General features: G+C 34.3%; 1 non-coding gene across 1 annotated transcript; it reads right to left on the bottom strand.

Annotated features, from left to right (window-relative positions):
• Nucleotides 1-3,433: 3,433 nt before the first annotated feature.
• On the bottom strand, nucleotides 3,434-3,629 carry LOC119635557. The gene has a single exon (XR_005247079.1). It is a non-coding gene; the product is annotated as a U2 spliceosomal RNA (small nuclear RNA).
• Nucleotides 3,630-14,985: the final 11,356 nt, after the last annotated feature.

A 14,985-nucleotide genomic window follows, 5' to 3' on the forward strand; every position in this document is an offset into this window, starting at 1 on the left:
TTCAATTTATATATAATGCCTCTTAGTTGAAATTTATAATATTTTGAAAGCGATAAGAATTTATAATGAAACTAATGTTTTATCATTCTTTTCGTATTAATTATTTTAACATAATTATTAGGTTTTTTGTACTAATAAATTTTTAATTATATAGTTGATTTTAGAAAAGCGGAAAAATGTTTTGAGTGCGTTTTAGTTATGTGCGTTGTAATATTTTTTACATACACCACATATAGACCATAAGCAAAAAGACTGCGGGTTAATATTTTTGAGGCCCTATTTTTTATGCTTAAAGCCGAGCATATGTACATACATATATATATACATATATATATACATATATATATATATACATGTATATGGTTTGGAAATAAACAACTATTCGCAACCGTGATGATTTCTGGTAAGAGCAAAGTCATTTCTCTTTTGTATAGGCGTTACAATCTGTAAAGATGCGCATTTTTATTTTACCGAATTTTTATATCTGTTAGGAAAGCCAAATTAAGTAATTTCTTGACTTAATTAGAAAATTTGGCTTTAAGAAGTGGTACAGTGTGCTGCAAGCTAAGAAACTCTCATTGAAGAAATGTTGAGTGATAAACTTCTATCATCTTTCTTGTGAAACTACTACATCATCGTTAAAGACCTATGAGAATTTTTTGGCGGAAAGCTGAATCATGCGATTTATGCGCAGGGCTCGTTTGGAGGCGTTTTTACAACTTTATGGGAACCGATGGAATAAAGTCCGGGTTGTACGGCAGATGTAAACCTTCATGATTTACAATTTACTTACCCCGTCAAACAAAAGGCATGAGTTTACGGGACATCATGTCGGTCATCTTGTGCAGTTTCCTTCAACTTGGCCGAGGACCTCTTTTGGAACTTATTGTGGTACGTGTTTCATACCTTTTGATCCGTCAGCAATCTCTACAAAAAAGGTTCAATCCGTTTCGCCTTAGTAGCGACTCACACGTTGACATTCGACCCATTATATTACTTGCTCTTAATTCATATTACTCTCAAATGCCATGTTCCCTTTTCTACTGAAAATTACTCTCTCTTCAATACTTAGTTCCGCAAGGATGCCAAAAGAGGCTATAAGCGGATCTCTTGAAAGTTTTGAAAAACGAGCAGTCGACAAGGCGTGCTGCACTTTTAACACCTTTGAAAGTTCTCTCGCGTTGTCGTCTTCATCGAACAGATATTGTGATATAAAGCGAATTTTTTCAGAATTTTGGCTCGTTATTGAAAAGCAATTAGTTTCGACTGGATTACCCATCAAATGTCATTATTTTTTTGCAATATATGCGTATGTTTCACACATTTCATAGTGTGGCAGGATAGCTTTACATATTTTTAAGGTTCGTGTAAAAAACAAATGCACCAAATTTTCCAACAAGGAGCCAACATTTTGTATTGCTTTCACTTCACGTCATTGATGAAAATATTAGCGCTTCTGCTTTCTATTTCAAGTTTTTGGAGCTCGAATAAAAGCCACGATAGGAACTAACACGCGGAGATGGCTTAAGGATGGTTTATACGTTGAAATATGCGTCAACTTAGCCGGAATTTCATGATAGGAAATATAAGCTGGTGACGTCCTAAGTGGAGGGGATATTTTTAATCGTTATCGATACCGACTTCATTATTAACGGCGGCATATGTAGATTGTTCATATGTTTACATTACAATTCGTGACATAGTAATCGTCTCCAGATTTCCGTAACTTATCATTGGATATTTTAAGCGAAATAGGCGATCGTACAACATTCCGTATTTCGATTTCGGTTTTGTGATTTTGGTGAGACTATCAACGGCAAGTTTTCTTTGCTGGAATTTCGGTAAATATATTCTTCAAATATGCTTTTTGCGTTTAAATTCATCTATGTGTAAGAATTTTCGAGGCCCTTTCATTTGGTATTAAACACCCTCATGTAACTGTTGAATTAATGTCCGTTGATAATGTTTTTTATTTATTTATAAATTTTATAATATATTGTTATTAAATGCAAATTGTAATGGCAACAGCTAACAGCGGATGATATTGAAGGGAAATTAATGCATTGTTCTTGCCCTCGTGGTTGTTAAATGATATATAAATCCCCTTAACAATATATTATGAAAAAATAAAAAGAAATTTTTTTTTTGTTTCCACAAATCGCATTTAATTCATAGTGATTTGCATATCATGTCGAAATAATTTCATATAAAATTCAATGTTGTGAAAATTGCAAATTAATTATTGATGATAATTAACTTGGTTACTTATACGTGCAGTAAACTGGCAGGTATTGTAAAATTTTTTTCTGTTCTTTCCATTCCTCTTTCCATCACATATTTGTGGCACTTAATTCATGCACCATATTACTTTTCATAGCAATATTAACGACAAAATTTACTCTGAATAAAATTTTTTCTAATTTTATTTCAAGTCGGGTATACCTTGCTCTCTTGCCTTTATACGAACCTGTATGTATTTATATCCGTTCATTCAGACTGGATAAATATTTAATTGTTTATGTCTGTACGTGTGCGTTAAACACGAAGTAAGTTAATAAATTATGTAAAATGTAATTAAATGCCATTTTAAATTATAACGTGTTAAATAACGTATACGAACAGGCAACTTTGGGCAGACTTTCAAACACAAGCTGTTCAATCCGTACCCTTCTCAAAAACATGAATTACAAGCTTTAATTCTTTAGCGCTGGGATATTTTCACAAGATACTGCGAGAAATAAGGATTCTTGTTGAAATATTCCAAGTTAAATGAAAAAGGACTCGATATCGGCCGGGATCGAAACTCTCTATACCTAGCAAGTGGGAAACATGTAGAAAAAAAAAAAATATACACCACTTTAAACACACTGCGGAAGGTTGTATCTTCTATTCAATGAATGTGGGCGACATAATAATAATGATCGTTGATGGATAAAATCGTTTACTTCATGGTCTTGGAAGACCTCCATGCAAACAATTGCCTTATAGCTAAAGATTTAAACGGTTATATCACAGCATACCATTTAATAGCTTAAAGGGGATATGGGCTACCGAAAAAGCTCGATATTCGGGCATCAAACGAAACGACACGTCTGTCAAATTCTTAACTGCGAGTCTCTGCTATGATTTAATGCAATGTATTAAAAAGATTTTGGTTAAATCATGAAGAGAAATTGCAAAAAGAAGCCCCTTCTGTGGAATGGTACGCAGACAGTAAACAGTAAATTGTCTGCTAATTTTTTTGCCAAATTTATGATTTTTTATCGGAATTACTTTCCGCTATCAAACTCGAGGACCTACGCCTGAAGACTTTATATAAAAAGATTGTATTATAAGGTTTATACTACATACTAACACCAGCAAACCGCAAAATTATTCAGAAATCACTTATAATGATACAATGTAAAGAAACTTGAAGAGCTTGATATTTATTTATAATTGGGCCAAAAATCCGGCGGTATTGCAATACCGGCCCGACCCGCGACAGAAATGGAGCAAGCTCCTAGCTTTCCATCCGATTCCAAAAATCAGTTTAACATTTGCTGCCCTCCGATGGAGGATCTATCAGATGTTAAGCTGATAAGAACAGATACTACACTTTGATCTTAGCCATAAGGCCGAGAAGCGATAACTAGACACTATTTTTCAATGTCTACTTAAGTTTATAAAATTATAATTCGTTTAAGAATTATAGGAGCATTTCATTTAAAGTTATACAAAAATATTCTTAAATACAAATCAGGTAATCCGTACACATTCCTACTCATATAGCGCTACACCAACCCTTATGACATTGAAATAATTTTAATGCTCTCTTATGACTAATGGTTCAAGTTACTGAAATGTGTATACGCGTGGATCTACCACCATTTTGCTTGTTCATTTTTACATCTCGAATGTTTTGTTGCAAGTCAGTTTTGTTCTGGAAGGAAATCTAATCTAATTATAATAAATAACAATAAATAAGAATCAATAATTCTAGAATCGGGTAAAGAGGAATCTTAGAGAATTAGAAATTTTTATAGAGTATCAGATAAGGTCTCTCAGAGAATTCGTATGCACAGAAGGTAACTTACATAAAGTTATGAGCAGCAACAGCGAAACGATACATACATGGTTTTTCCTAACATACTACATATCAAAGGTCCTTATATGTTGAACCAAAACCATATTTGCTCCCGAAAGCAGAGGAATCCATGATTCCTATGCATGATTAAGTAAATCGTGAAAACTGTGAAAACCGAAAACGAAAGATTCTATGATGCATCATGATAGATGTGAACATCGATGCAGACGCTGTACAACATATTACATCAGGATGCGGTAAATAGAGTATATAAACATGTGCATCTTGGAAAAATAATTTATTGTTGTTTAGAAGAACACAAAATCACAATAGATATTCTACGCACACATAGCGAACTTCTGAAGATAATTATGACATAAAAATATAGGTGCTATAGCAAGACAGCTCACTTAAATAAACGCTAAAGCATTCGCTTTGATGTGAAAATTCAGTACTAAACAAGCTGGGCCAAGCTTTCGAACACCCGTTTAGCAGACGATTGTCGTGAACACATTTGGATCAGATTGCGAAACTGTCGATTGTTTAAATTATAATCTAGAAAACGTGATAGAAAACGAAACTCATATGATAGAACGATAGAGATCAGATGTCGTAATAGTTGACAAAGAAGAAAAATTGTATGTTTTATTGACGTATTCATATCCAAAGGGTCTGCAAAAAAAAACAAAGTATATAACGTCAACACCACCAATAAAGTCGCAATGACAAGTTGACTGCAGTGATTATACAAAAACTCGTTTGGAAAGGGCTAAACGTCCCAAAAACCAGATTAATAATTCTATGAATAAATGCATTTCGCCCTAATATCAGAAGCCTGCAGAATTGTAAGACGATTTAAGGATGACCTCTAATATGGAAATCAACAACAAATTTAGCTCACATGAATATGTAAGATATCTTTGATTTTTAATATTAGTTTGGGGAAAAAGAAATCCATTATTTTTTCGGTAGATGGCTGCACTGATAGATTTCTCGTAAAGTATCGATCAAACAATTTCATATTTATGCTCGTTGGAAAGGTGACATTTCGCAGTAAAAAAAAATTCTTTTGCTGTTTCTTGTTTGGTGCATTCAGTTGTGAGTTACAGCGTGTTAAAAATGGAAGTGAACAAAGAGAAAATTCGGTACATTTTACAGTTTTTCTTTGACAAAGGCGAAAATGCAAGCCAGGCGGCTAAAATTGTGTATGGTATTTATGGTTCCGATACTGTAACAGCCAATTATGTGCAATTTTGGTTTCGTAGATTCTGTTCAGGAATTTTTGATGTTAAAGATGCACCTCGCACAGGTAGGCCGGTCGTCGAAAATATCGATAAAATCGGAAAAGTGATCGAAGTTGACCGGCATGTTAGCAGTCGTAACATCGCCCAGGAGCTAAAAATCGACCATAAAACAGTTTTAAACCATTTACACAAAGCTGGATTCAAAAAGAAGCTCGATGTTTGGGTGCCACACCAATTAACAGAAAAAAACATGATGAATCGAATTTCCATCTGCGAAGCCTTGGCCAAACGGAATGAGATAGACCCATTTCTTAAACGGATAGTGACTGGAGATGAGAAATGGATCACATACGATAGCCCTGTGCGAAAACGATCGTGGTCAAAGAGCGGTGAAGCACCTCAAACGGTGGTCAAACCAGGACTAACGGCCAGGAAGGTTTTGCTATGCATTTGGTGGGACTGGAAGGGGATTATTTATTATGAGTTGCTTCCATATGGCCAAACGCTAAATTCTGATCTCTACTGTCAACAACTGGACCGTTTCCAGATAGCGATTGTGCAGAAACAGCCAGAATTGGCCAACAGGAGAGGTGTCGTGTTCCATCAGGACAACGCTAGGCCACACACATCTACAGTGACTCGCCAGAAACTTTGGGAGCTTGGTTGGGAAGTTTTAATGCATCCGCCATACAGTCCGGACTTGGCACCAAGCGATTATCATCTTTTTCTTGCATTGCAAAATTTCTTTAATGATAAAAAATTGGAATCTAGGGAGGATTGTGAAAATCCACTACTAGAGTTTTTTTGCAGATAGAGACCAGGACTTCTATGAGAGAGGCATTTTGAAGTTACCTTTAAAATGACAACAAATCATACAACAAAACGGTGCATATTTGACCCAAATCGGACAATCCGAAGCATGTTAAATAAAGTCTTGAAGTTCATATAAAAATAATGGATTTCTTTTTCCCCAAACTAATATAAACTATGATCACGTGTTTATTTATTTATTTACTCTTCTCTGGTCTATATTCAGCCGAATTAAGCAATGATAGGGCGTTATAGGAAACAAGATCGCTGAGGAATATCAGCAAAGTTCAAAATGAATGAATTTGCGAAATTTTTTAGGCTTTTTCGCAAAATCATAACGAACTGGCAATCACATGCGTACATTTACGTAAAGTTCGCTTTAGCAGCGATACTCCACTTAGGCTGCTTCATGATAATGATTAGTATAAAATTAAAATCGTTGCTAGGAATTACTTATATACCCAACCTTTTTTTACCAAAGTCTTTTTTACACGATTTTCAAACATCGCTCACCCATGAGAGCAAATACATTTTTTTTACACGAGTTTTTTATTCTAGCACCAATCCAAAATAAAAATTTTTTTTAAAATTATAATTTGACGGAGCCTCACAAGCCAATTGTAAAAGTGTACAGCAACAAAATACAATTCAGGAAATACTGTGATAGGAAATCGGTCAGTTGATGTTCGCGCATGTGTTAGATGATCTTATGCTACTTGGCTGTTAAGAGCGAACGAAATTCTTCGTTTGAATCCAACTCAACAGTTATGCTGTGATGATAGAATTTTTGATCCACTTCGTAATAAACTTGCATGCTTGTTATGAAGTAGCGATAAATAATTTGGAATTGGTTTTTGTTTGTGGTGCATGTACTTGTGGACTGAATTACCGTTGTACACCAATTTTTAATTTGTTTTTTTGTAATAAAAAGGAATGGTTTTTCATTATTACTTTTTTGCACGGTTTTTTCATCTTACACGATTCTTTACAGTTTTGGAGCATAAGACCACATTTATCATATATGGTATGTATTTTTTACACGGATTATTTTTGCACGAATCTCTAAGGTACACATGTACCGTGTAAAAAAAGAGTTGTGTGCATAGGTAATATATATGCATTGTAGCGTGCTGCTAGTCATAGGAGTGAACAATGCGTTTGTTTGTTACACTGCTTTCGCTTGCATCAATTTTTGTATTCCTACGAAATATTCACATTAATATTAAATTCGTTGCAGACCACAAACAAAAAATCGTTTTGTGACCTCTTTGTGATTTTCCTCAGAATGTGAGTGTTTTCCGCATGAATTTCTGTAGCTAATCAAGAATAGTTATGAAATATAACTGTGCTAAAATAAGCATTGTTTCGGATATGTATTCTACGCGGAAGCGCAAAAAAGGACAGGAGGTATGAAACTTTAGGCGCTTTCTCCACAACACTGTATTTTTCGCTAGTTTGTAAACTTACGAAACTTATTCATTTTTCTATAAAACGAAGTTTTCTGCTCAACAATTCCAAAAGAGATTATAATCACTATCTGCGAATTTTCATGCTCTATTAATGTTAACCAATTGAAACCAAGCCATACCCACAATTACAACCTTTCAAAATATTGTGAAATGAACAACAAAAATCCTTGAGCTGAATACAAAATATTAAGTTTACTGGAGGATATTGTGTAAATAATGAAATAGATTTGAATTAAATCACGAAATTTCTTTGTTCATCCGATTCCCTTGTGCAAGACTTAAAATCATTTGCTTTGATATCGACCGAAATTATCAACATTGCTTATTTATTTCGTTGTTGTTTAAATTTGGAGCGTTGTGCGTATATCCGCTAAAGTAAAGTTAAGGCATTGCTAGCTAAGGCAAAGAACCTTTCCTTTCTAAACACTTCTTAAAATATTTACTTTATACTGTAGTTTGATTCATGTTTACTTGAACAACAACGGCAGCAAGTTTGCATACACTTTGACATATAAATTGAAATAGTTGTGGTTAAATTTATCTACTCTCTTGCAACCTTGATGCAATAGAACATGACTGACGACATCTTCTCAAAATATCGTATTTACAAAGAAACGAGTAAATAAACAAACATTCAAATTCCATTCAAAAAAAAAGAAAAAATCTTTTCATGGCTTAGTGTAAATTCTAATTTCATATTAAACTTTTACGATCGCTCAAAGAATTTGCTGAGAAAATAATGCAAACACTATTTTCCTTTTTTTCTTTTTCTTTGCTTTTTCGAATTGTGGTATGAAAAAGTTTTTCTCTCTAATACCGGCTGTGTACTTGTATTAAGTGGTTCTTACGCTTTATAAATTTGAAGTTTTCCTTTTTTAATTTCTTTTATGGCTTTTTCGCTTTTTATACCTACAATAGACGGATGACGATGTGGTAACATCCAGTAATATGCATCAGATATCATTTAAAAGAAGCTTAAAATTTACGTCAACCGAGTCCTGCTCGTCCATTTATGCATTTTTGCAGTTGAGAATTCAATCATGGTCGAAAACATCGAAATAGAAAATGGAGACTTTTAATCTATTTGCCACTTTACCAATATAAAGCAAGTTCTGAAGCGGGCGTGACCCCTTAATAAAGATATCCGCAGTTACTAAAGAGTGAAAGTATGAAAAGCGAAAATTTCAGATTATTAATAAATAACAATATTCTGCTGTCTTCGGAAGATATCTATTTAAAATTTCTTGTTACAAAAGTTAATTGAAAAAGGATATCTAATCCACCCATTACCATGCCTACAATTAACAAGGGATTTTGAGGGATTCAAGTATACTCTTGAGGTGGGGTATATCAAAAATTTATCTTAGCTTATTTGAGGTGTACAACGTTGGTTTCGCGTTCGAAAGAAGACGAAAGTCTATGTAGTAGGGAAAGGTGTACAACAAAACCCTGACTACTTCTCTTGAAAGTGTTATTTTTAAGCTATATGCAATTGTCAATTGGCAGCGTAGGCAATATAGTGTCTTGGAGTTTTGAATAGGCGTGGCTCTGTGCCAAAAAAAAAAAGCTATTTGCGGGAAACCTGGCTTTTCCTGATTAATACGAATGATATCACTGTTTAATTCTTACAAGTTATGAACTGTAGATGTGGTACATTATTCAAAATCCAAGTAACCACAATGCATACTAGGCGAACCATTAACATGGAGAGTGAAGGTGAATAAATTCACGACCTCATATGAAAGATTAATCAATAGCGTGGCGTATTATGTCTTGTTCCAAACAAATGAAACCGTCACTAAACATTGTTGCCAACAAGAATTGCTGCAATTGTGGCAGGAAATGGGCGTGGGATGCCAACAGCCATGATAGGGCGAGTGTTCAGCATGCGCCTAGGAGCCCTTAGTCCCGATTTTATCAGCCGGTTGCATTTAAAGAATTCTGCCTATTCCTCTCACTTGAAATTTTGCTTAATGGTGGAGAATATCATTAAAAGCTGTAGAGCGTGATAATTCTCTACTCGACCGCTACAATCTTTGGCATCGCACATGAATGTCTAAAAATATCTTTTCATGCATTCGGCTTTTTTTTAAGCGGTTCGGCGGTGTGCTACCTTAGTTGCGTTTTGTTTTTGCAATCTTCATAGAATCTGTACTACAAATTTCAACTCTAGACTTATATTGTTTTGGCCCCTACTCTGTGGGGATTGTCTAACTCGCCAGGGGGCGTAGTACGCTTAAAGTGGCTTGGGCCACCGTGGGGTTAAGTTCATGATCACGTCGATCGTAAGCAATCGTAGCATGTGTTTCTTTGTATCTTTTATGAAAGTGAAGGCAAGTTAGGAATGTTGGATCTGTATGCATACGTCTTCGTTTTTGGCAAATTCTTTATTCAAATTTCGTATAGAGTGCGACAAAAACAATACTGCTGTTAAAATCCTTTGCGGCTGTATGGCAACTTGTCCTATTGAATTTATTTGTGGCAGAGAAAAACATGACATAACCGAAGACAAATGCGTTCTCGGATGGAATGGGAGCATCTTGCAATTTATTTTCTATTTGAATTTTTTCGAAGATGTTTTTTTTTATCGATATGAAAAATGCGTCGTATATTTTAGCGTGAACAAAGGCAACTTTTGATTAAAACGAAACACAAGATTTATAGGGATATTATAAACGGTGCCAAAACATGCAGGTTTCCATGATCGTGGTCTGACTAATAGAAGGAACAAGGCTATCATTCACTTTTTTCAGACTTGCATTATTTTTAGTACAAACAAGCTGGAGCTTCCGAGTTAATTAACCTTATAAACCTTTAGTGATGACTATTAAAAATTCACATAAAAGCGAACTTTCTTATATGCTCTTCTTCTTAATGATAACTAAAATTGGTTTCACTATGTTATCTCACAAAAGGTTGTTTGAGGAAATTAATGTTATCGATCTCTTTATATAAATAGACAAAAAGCCCTATGAATTGCAGGGAGAGCAAAAGGAAATTTAAAATTACTTATACGCACCATGATTTTAATCAGTGCAAATATATGTACTTGCGTTCGTGTTTATACTCAATCCCAATCATATTGTTACGAAAATCATTTCATTCAAGAGAGAAGTAAATGGATTTACATCAAAGGCGACTATTTCTGTTGAAAATGAGAATTTCCAAAATGTTGGGAAAGTAATGAAAGTAAATTAAGATTTTCGATGGCTCCCCCAATAACGTCAAAAGTAAAGACGTATTAAAAAATTAATAACAAATAAAAGTATAGGCTTCGCGTGTAAGAGAATTAATATGAGAACGCCAGCAAAGGATTCTCGCGGGGTGAGGAGAATTGATTGGTGCCTTAACCGACTTTAATAATAACGTTACGTGAAAGTTTCTTCTTACTATATCCTATATCACTTGTGGCACTTGCGGTTGAAGAAGAAAACCAGAAGGACTTGAGATAGATCTCTCTTGCATTATACCTAAAAATGTTTGTCGATCTGACCATCTGCGCTTCTTATTGTCTTGTGATCAAATTTTTTCCAAAGACAAACGTTATTGAAAGTATTTCGGATCGGACCACTTTAAAAGTCATTATATGAATAACTGAAGCACAGCATAGGGTATTTAATGGTGACGCTTGGTTGACTATAGCATTTTTGTAAATAAAACCTTATGATATTCAATCCAATGATATGAAGATAATTTAGGAAGTATTAGAACTAACACTATGGAACAGAAGATGATTATACGTAACATTACGATCCATATCATGCTTTTCAAGAGGAAGCTCTTTTCTACTAACATTGTTATCTCCTACGAAATCTGCAAAATTTGATGAAATTACACTTCTTTGTTACTAACTTCCTATATGATTTTCATTTACGGCTGGAAGTTGATTAATTGCAAGGATAAGTTACACAAACCTGCCTTTGTGATGATAAGCAAACAATGCTTTCAGGCTGATGTTTGTAATTGTTAAAATTCTTTTCTTTTTTCTCTTGTATATAATCACAAAATATGCAAGTGCAGTGTATATCGCAAAGGTCTGCCTACTTTCAATCACAACGTTGCGGACAAGAAGACCAATCAGAGAGAGATAAACATTGAGATGTGTACAGAAGGTAAATGATTGAAAAGTTGGTAAAATTAAAAAAAAAAATAAATGCAAATACACACAAAAAACGCAATTTCATTTATCTCTGTCAACAGTAAAACACACACGATTCTTTGCGTTCCTCAAGCAATGCCTAAGAGGGAAAAAAAAACAAATTCCAAAAAAAAAAAAAAACGAATTCCACATTAACGCTTTCCCAAACATAACATGCCTTGAAATTAGTGTTAAGTGCACAATTGGTACATGACAAGTGACCATTGTTCGAATTGAGCAGACAAGTCGTTCCTTTTGAATAATTATGTAATCGAAACAGTAATAATGCTCCTGAAGGAAGGCCCGCGTATTCGCTTCATATCTAAAATGTATTTTTGGATTTTGTCTAAAGAGGGCCAAAATCGGTATTCTAAACAAATTTGATAATTGCAATAGCTTTCAATAGAACCGCGGTGAATAACATTTAACCTATTGCTACATTCATAGCTTAGCTTAGGAAGCATCTTGAGCACATTTCTGAGCTACGCAAAAGGGTAAATAGTCCTGCAGGTTTTTTGAAAAACATTTTTTTTTTTTGTGGTTTAATAGATGGCTTTTGGACTAGCGTACTAGCATTCCTCTTCTAATTGTCTCTCAGGAAAAAAAAAAACAACATAACCAAGTAATCATGAAAAATGTAATGTAAAACCCAAAATATATTTAAAATTGGCCTCTGAAACTGATCGAAAAGCATATGGTTTCTGCTTATAATGTGTCAGTGAAATGAAGCCAGGGGAGCAACAAGCCAATCTAAGAGCCTTAGAAAAAAGGAATATTCCTTTTAAAACTTTGGATGGAAGAAAAGGAGGCTATTAGGCATACCTTCAAGTATTACAGAACACCTATAACCTATAACCTTTGTTAAATTGTGTTTTATCGTTTGCACAAACGATATTGGAAAGATCAAACAGTGTGGGTGTGCGAAAGCATTCAAGAAATATAAAATAAACAATTAGCTGTAGGCGTATTAATAAAGCGGTCGACCGTCGACCATCAGGAAAACATGCAGATGGTCACGTTAATCCTCTCACAAAGGTTGTCGAAGTTGGTCAAAGTTATCTTTGTGTTTTCTAGACTGTAGCCGTGTGCGTCAGCCACTCACACACATTTTTTAACTTTTGAAATGCTTACGCCAAATTTCAGTCTCTTGTCATCATTTTTGCGTTTGTGGCGAAAAATTAATTTTGATACAAAAGATATCGCCAGCAATTAGAAAACTAGATCAGGTGGGAAAAATTGGGTTGGAAGTGTTAAACTAACTTAACAAAAATACTGATGTTTCACTAGAGAGCATCGATTTTAATAATTGAAATGTGAGGAACTGAATTGTAAAGAATTGAAAAGGCATAACGCGCGTAAACTTGCAAGCATTCATAGGCCGCCTTGTACTATTCGAAAATCAAATTTTGGGACCAGTTGACATTTTGTCATGTACTCGGTCATATTTCGATGTTATTCTTGATTACTGCAAGGATCATATTCAGATAAAAAAAATTATTTTGCAATGATTTCCCCCCTTATCATCATCATTCATTTAGCGATGCTTACAAGTACGAAGAAGATTATAGGCCATATACCGGAATATATTGTGAACGGCTATCAAATGAAAAATGTGAAAACTTATTCAAATAAGAAAGGGCGTCGTCGCGGTACTCGCGGAAAAAAGCATATCTTTGAAATTGTTGTTGTATGAAAATCGATTGGCGTCGATCTAATAAAAAAAAAATGATATTTGTTTAAAAGAGTTTTCAATGTGAACGAATAAACAAAGTGTGCGTGTTTTACTAGAGACCGCTGTTATGACGCAATGCTTAAAATTTAAAATCGATCCACTAAGAGCCGGAGTTCGTTGACAGTATACACAATCCGAAAGTGATAGGCGGTAAAATTTTTCAGATATGTGATTGTTGAGTAGTTGAGAGATCAGTTAAGACGATAAAATAATCCGTAATTGTGCAGCATCGCTGCCTACGGTATACGTCGTGCCCGAAGTGAACGTATATCGAAGATGTATTTATACACTGATAGTACGTTGTGCAATTTCTTGCATGGATATCTTAATTTTCTAACTCTACTCGTTCAGTCGCTGCGCTGTGTAAGCTATTCAAATAAACGACTTGAGATCAAGTAAAACCTGGACATTAGACCAGATCTACATATCATAAAGTATTTAAATGATTTGGTTTTGGACTTTACATCATTCTCCCAGCAGACCTCGGCTTAGTGCGCATAGTATAATTTTTTCGCATTTCGCACGTTCCCCTTGATTTTTAAATATTTTATGTAATCATTACTCTTCGTATTTTGGTTTTATCTTAGGCTTTTCGAATGTTATTCAAAACTTCTGAAAATACAAAAGATGTCTAAAAACATTTCGCTTTAGTAGTTTTTCGTTTACCACACATAATGTGTGCTCCGTATTACAGTGCGTTGCGGATATGCAAAGCGTTTAAACTATTTACGGTAATAGATCTCCAAAGTATGCCGAAATGAAAGTTTAATTAATTTTTCGATGGCTGTCGTTTGGTGCCTTCTCATCTTGAGCCAATACGGCGCTATCATCAATAGTATCTACTATGCTAAGTACTTTTAAGCTGCTTAAATAAATTCATTAATTCCCCAGAGTTAAGGGCTTAAAGTCATAGACACATACCATCCGCAGGCAAAGCAATTTCAACTTGTGAATGTGAATCACAAAGCGTGTATACGCCATGGAATTTCATGTTTTTTTTTTTGCTTTTTGTTTGTTAGAGAATTGTTTTTGTTTTTTTTTTTTTTTTCTTTTGCATTTGTCTCCGCGCATCGCTATCTAAACGCTGAGCTGTTAATTGAGTTTTACCTAAAAAAAAAAAAAAAAAGAAAGGAAATAAATAAATAAAAAGCAAAAATTGCACTTAATTTTGAGGGTAAAAGTTTTCGAATGCTTTAATAGTTGATGTTCGAAATAATAAAAACTTTAGAACAATAACAATAAGAGCAAAAACTACAAAAAATTGCGATGAAATAGAGAAATATAAATTTTCAATTTTCAAACCACTATGAGAAAAATATTTAATTTGATTAGTTTTGCGGTAGTTGTGCGGTTTCCTGGGCACAAATTTTATAAACATTCATTTGTCTAAAAATACACACGTTCGACAAATCGACATGAGCATGAGCATTTGCTTCCTCTTGTTTTTTGCTAAAATTTTACTAAAATCCGACTGATTATATGGAAGAATTTTTGCATTTGTCGTCGAAGAATGCTGGCATACTGTT

This window comes from Glossina fuscipes, unplaced genomic scaffold (assembly GCF_014805625.2).
Source record: "Glossina fuscipes isolate IAEA_lab_2018 unplaced genomic scaffold, Yale_Gfus_2 26, whole genome shotgun sequence".
Classification (NCBI taxonomy): Eukaryota; Metazoa; Arthropoda; class Insecta; order Diptera; family Glossinidae; genus Glossina; species Glossina fuscipes.